The sequence below is a fragment of the Brachionichthys hirsutus genome, unplaced genomic scaffold (genome assembly GCF_040956055.1).
Source record: "Brachionichthys hirsutus isolate HB-005 unplaced genomic scaffold, CSIRO-AGI_Bhir_v1 contig_408, whole genome shotgun sequence".
Taxonomy (NCBI): domain Eukaryota; kingdom Metazoa; phylum Chordata; class Actinopteri; order Lophiiformes; family Brachionichthyidae; genus Brachionichthys; species Brachionichthys hirsutus.
In genome coordinates this window covers 104,001-110,000 of record NW_027180503.1, presented here as the reverse complement: position 1 = coordinate 110,000, position 6,000 = coordinate 104,001, and positions in this window count along the sequence as shown.

Here is a 6,000-nt window from a genome sequence, read left to right as displayed (position 1 = left end):
ACCATAGAAGCTGCAGCGAGCTCCGCCGGGTCCGTGTTCTCCCACGCAGCGTGACGTCACGACCCAGGAGACAACACGTTCAGTGCCGACGTGGACGTGGACACTTACTGACATGGATTAAAAAGTCAGTCAGGAAAACTCTAATGACGTCATCCGTGTTACGTGGTGGCGCCATCTTGTGTTAGAATCGGATATTACATCATGTGATTGATCTGCTGGAATCGATAAAATCAGGTGTGGCCCAGGGGTCACACCTGAGAGACGCTACCCAATACGCAGTCACAGGCCTCCCAAAAGACTGTCCCTCTGAGCAGACCTGGTTCCCGCGGGGGACGGCCCTGCCTCTGAGGAGTTTACTGCTGCTTTGTTTCTTGAGGTATGGTCTATCTTATTTTAATACCAGAACGTTTAAACATAAAATCTGAAACCGCAAAAAGATTACTTCACCTTTATCTCAGACACACACACACACACACACACAGTAGTCGTATCATCTGGAATGGATTGTGGAGGTTTAATCCATTTTTACCTTTATGTTTTTGACAGCATTTATTTGTTTGTCTGTCTGTTTGTTCTCATTAAATATTGAGAATGATCCGGATGCCGGAAATCTGGATTTTCCCCATTTACTTACAGGAGGCATTTAAAAATAAAAAATAAAAAAGGACTATCTGGTGAGTCGTTGCCTCACTGATTAGGCATGATCTCACATTTCCGTGACTGAAAAGAGTGGGGGGCGGGGAAATGATCAACCCTGTAACAATGTAATAATTATAATACGTATGAGGAATAATTGTGTGTGTGTGTGTTTTGCACATCGATATGAGGTGGTATCCTAGCAACAAAAATATCAAAGCCTCAAAGGCAGCTGTGCCATAAAAGGAATTGGGTTCTTCCTTTGATGTCTTTATGCCAGACATCAAAGGAATGGGTCAAGCTTAAAATATATTTAAAGCTTGACCCAGGTTCAGGTCCAGACACTGGTAACAGTGAAATTAACATCCAGAAGAAGACACACCTTCAACGCAACTTGAATAGTCCCATTAAAATGAACCAAATGACGGACAGAATCAACACCGAAGTTGAGAAGGAGGATCTGCTTCGCTTCCTCCGCATGCAAGTGCAGGAAACGATGCACACAATGGCGGTGGCTGAGAAGCGTCTCAGACAGAAGCTGAAGGATGACTCCGTGAGCCTCTCCCAGAGCAAACATGCGGGGAGGTTCAACGTCCAGCTCAATGGCAAGCTGCTGATGGTTTTCCTTGTCAAGCTTCAGGCAAAGAAAGATGGCCACTCCTGGAGTGCCGAGAAGGAGCTCCTGAAGGAGAATATGCGCCATGTCGAAAGAGAGCTGCATGAAGCCAAGCAAGAAAGCATAATATGTCCAGTCGAGTATCTGGACTTGAATGCTGTCACCTTCTGCGATGTGAGGTCGGAAAAAGGCCTTCAGAGACAAGTGAAGAAGATGCAAGCAGAGATTAAGCGTCTGGAGCAGGAGCAGGAGGAACACAACAGGGCTGCACTCCACAGTCAGAGCATCTCCATTCAGATGAGAGACGCGCAGTGGCAGGCGCTTATGGAGAGAATGCAGGCTGAACATGAAGCCCAGCTTCAGGTGGGGCACACAGAGATTCTTCAGCTCCAAGATGATCTGAAGGAGTGTCGTCATCGGAATCTCCAACTCCAAGAGGAGAACGCCTCCCTGCTACAGGTAATTGAGTAATTAAATATTGGTTTTATTTTTATCTGTATTGTGAAATTTGTGTTGTTAAATGTCGATGATTTATGTACCAAGGACTTTCAACGGAAAGACCGCAAGGGCTTTTTAGAAATGCTCCTCTTAGACAGGATGTTTGACTTTATTTGTACTGTAAAACCTGCTACTGTGTGACTGTACTTGTACTCTAACATTCTATCTAATAAATATATTCATCATTCTTCACAGGAGGTGGCGACGTATGCTAAGACCATGGTGGAACAGACTCTGGAAAACAACAGCACTAAGAGGGCTTTGAAGGACCTGGAACGTCGCTGGGATGAGCAGGAGAAGAAGTCGTCTCCTCCTCCTCAAGAGACTAACCTTCAGTTGGGGAAAGAAGAGGAGCAACCGGAGAAAGACATGGCCTCCACATCGCAGCAAAATGACAAAGAGAGAACCTCAGGCTTGAATGAGGCTCCCCTTCTGGCAGAGAACGAAGAAGACTCTTTGAAGGAGGAGCAAGAAGAGGAAGACTCTTTGAAGGTGGAGCAAGAAGAGGAAGACAACACCAACGCCATGAGGACCTTGGAAGATCTTCAGAGGCCAATACCGGAAGAGAAGCCACAGAAGAAGAAAAAGAAGTGGTTCAGGAGAACGCTGGCCAGATTGTCCATCTTCAAAAAGCGTGCTCCAAAGTGAACTTTGCTGAAATGTGTACACATCAGGGGGGGCAGAAACAGAGAAGGAGATCCTGCCCCAAGTGGAGGAGTTCAAGTACCCGGGATCTTGTTCGCGAGTGAGGGAAGGATTGAGCGGGGATCGACAGACGGATCGGTGCAGCGTCTGCAGTGATGCGGACTCTGCACAGATCCGTCATGGTGAAGAGAGAGCTGAGCCGAAAGGCGGAAGCTCTCAATTTACCGGTCGATCTTCGTTCTCCGACCCTCACCTATGGTCACGAGCTTTGGGTAGTGACCGAAAGAACGAGATCGCGGGTACAAGCGGCTGAAATGAGCTTCCTCCGTAGGGTGGCTGGGCTCTCCCTTAGAGATAGGGTGAGAAGCTCAGTCATCCGGGAGGAGCTCGGAGTAGAGCCGCTGCTCCTCCACTTTGAGGGCAGGGTCATTCTCCAAAACGGGTGCCATTTCCAAATTTTCATGCACAACCCACAACATGAAGGACATGTTAATCCTCCAACAAAACATATTTTCCCACCTCAGGAATAAACTCTTTATTAATAATATCCATTTGATTTACACCTTGTAGCCATTTTTGTACCGCTCCGTCACGGACAATATGTACACTATTTGAGTGGTGGTACATGAAAAAAATAAATAAAATCTAATGTTTTACTGCTCGTAAAATGTCCTTTTTTGGAAACCATCAATATTTAATCAGTTTTTTTTTCATTTTTATGATCATTATCTGTGAAATATGAATTTCACATGTCAACAGTGCCATTGTTTTTACAAAAATATAGATCGACTTAAAAATTAGAAATAAAACATACTCCCTTCATTAGTCCACAAAACGAGAACGTTATTCAACATTAATTTCTGAACCATTTCAGTCTATTTCCATTTTTTTTTTAACAAGATGACTCTGTGATTTGGTCAAAATAGCAAACCAATGCTGCAGGACAGCGTCCGTCATTTCTGTATCAAACGGCTCTGTAAGAAACGCTCTAAACCCTGAAGCAAGAGTCGTTCATATCGAGCACGCTTGCATGCACGCTACCATGCCCATTTTCGCCGGAACATTACCACCAAAATTAAACTCGATGCAGGGAAAATGCAGCAGAGCGTGGACGGGCAGAACACAGACACGGGGACGCACACACATCTAGTGCACATTTGCCCGCTGTGCCGTCACAGCGAGCGTAATTTCTTCCAGACGCATTTCAGGAGCTGATTACAGACCTACACAAACTACGAAGGATTGGCTTGATGGTTTATTTCGCTGTTTTGGGTTGATAAGGACCCAAAATCACAATAATAGTGTCGAGAGAAGTGGAAAGTGAGTTTTTCCATAATATTGGACCTTTAAGATTTTAATTATGTGTTGAAACTACATTATTACATAATTTGGACAGTTTTCTGAGTGAGTTGAAGAACCACCCCGTCACAATAAATTATGTGACGGGCTGGTAAAATTCATCCTAAAATGGCCTTTTTTCTCCATGTGATCAATTTCCTGACCTATAAGTGAGTATACTTTCAATTGATAATTTCATTTTCTTTACATTAATAGTGTACATTTTTTAATACAAATCTGTTTTCCCTCTCAATATTGCGTGAAGGGGTGGTTAGATTGAGCTTGACGGACCTCATCCAACATGACAAAACAACAAAAAAGGAATGGAAAGGAATGTCAGAACTTGCTTTCTTTGCTCCTGGATGCTAGAGGTTCAAATGATGTCACTTAATCTTTGTGATGTCACTTAAAGCAACAGTCAGTTATTTATAGACAAAAATAGTCAGTGTGAGGGGGGTACGCAAACTGAGGGAAGCACACAAATAATGTAATTTCTACCAAAAATAATGTTTTTATTTTTAATAAATATATTTTATGGAATCAGTGGTACATTTACACGTGCATATAAAATTTAAATTGAATCCCTGACTTCACCTTACAACTAAAGAGACTGCTATTACATGTGTAAGGAAGAAAGTATTCACCTGTCCTGTAAACTTCAACTTGTGTAAACTTCATACATGAAACATACAATATTGACAAAGTTTGTTGTCATGAAAGTGTTTCCTTAGCTTGAAGGTTTATTTTTCTTGAGGGACTTAATTCTGTGTCTTTTCTTCTGCTCCCCGCTGAATATTCATCCCAGTTTCTCACCGTCTCATTATCCCTGTTTATATAGTTTGTGTATGTACTTCTTTTGTCAGTTCAAAAAGCGTGTCCTTCCTGTGCTTCCTTGTGTTTGCTCCTGTGTTTCAGGCTGGCTTCCCCTGCTCCTCCTCAGCGTCTGCGGAATCCCTGTGAATTTTGTTGTTGGTATTTAAAGTCAAAAGTTGAGTAAAGTCATGTTTTTTTTCTCCCCTGTGAGTGTCCTTTAGGGGCCAAAATCAAAAATTAAAGTGTAATGTTTCTTAGCGGGCCTTTGAAGACTAACAGGTTTAAAATGTGTCCTCTACAGGTGCACACATTCTCTATCGGGTTTCCAGACACTCAGATGTGTCACATTAAGATAAACCATAACAAATTATAACTCTGAGTTGAAAATAAAAACAACTCCTGCCAGAAAGACTTCCCTGATCTTTCCCACAGAACACACCATGAATGCAAAATGACCTTGTGTCAAGTGCTGGAGGCATGTTAAATCTTTTTTTGTTTTGGGGGGATTTGTTGAGGTACAGTGCATGGAATTTGCTCATATGGGTTAAAGCTGTCCTGCCTTTTATTATCATCAGTGACAGACCTATTAGAAATCTCCCCTTCAGCGCCGTCATCCTGGCCCTCCCTTCAGCCTCACTTTCCTTTAAGCGTAGATCTATATGTTATCAGCTTACTTTCTGGGCCGAGGCAAAAAGCCCCAGAACTCCCTCTTGACAGGCCCTCTTGACCCCCCCCCCCCCCCCCCCCCACACTCCTCCCACCCACCCCTTTTTTTTTTTTTTTTTGGCTCCATTGTTGGTGTCACTTTTTATTATTTTAATTATCAATGTAAGTGTGTATGGATATGTGTACATTGTATGTGTATTTGTACATGCTGTACTTCAATGTTTTATGTGTTCATAAGAAAATAATAAAAAGATTTTGAAAAAAAAAAAAAAAAAAAATCGGCAACACTATAAAGGAGGATCGACAGGGTGTAGCTGGTGTGCTTGTTTTCATCGTGCTGCAGCCGATGCTCACTCATTGAATCTTGTTTCAATGTTGCATGTCATGACACTGATGCTTTCCATTTCCATATTTAATTTCAGTTTGCACGGAAAACAAACACAAATAATACTACCATGTCTGGGTTCACAACATTATCCGGACGCACACAAAGACAGCCGGCAAGCTTCTGCATCACACAGCTGTCCCCCCACCCCTACATGTGTTTGTGTATCTGATGTGAGATTTGCTCATTTAATTCACACCGTTCACGTCTACTCGTGTCTCATTTCTGCTTTCCTACGACTTTGTAAATAACTGCACCACACACGTGAACTGAGTCACGCAGACAACGTTAAATGACACGCAAAGAACAAAAAAATCTCAATAACACTTAAACAAAGAGATGACGCAATCAGTTTATGCAACACACTCTTTCAGAATGAACTGTAATGCTGTAATTTGCAATA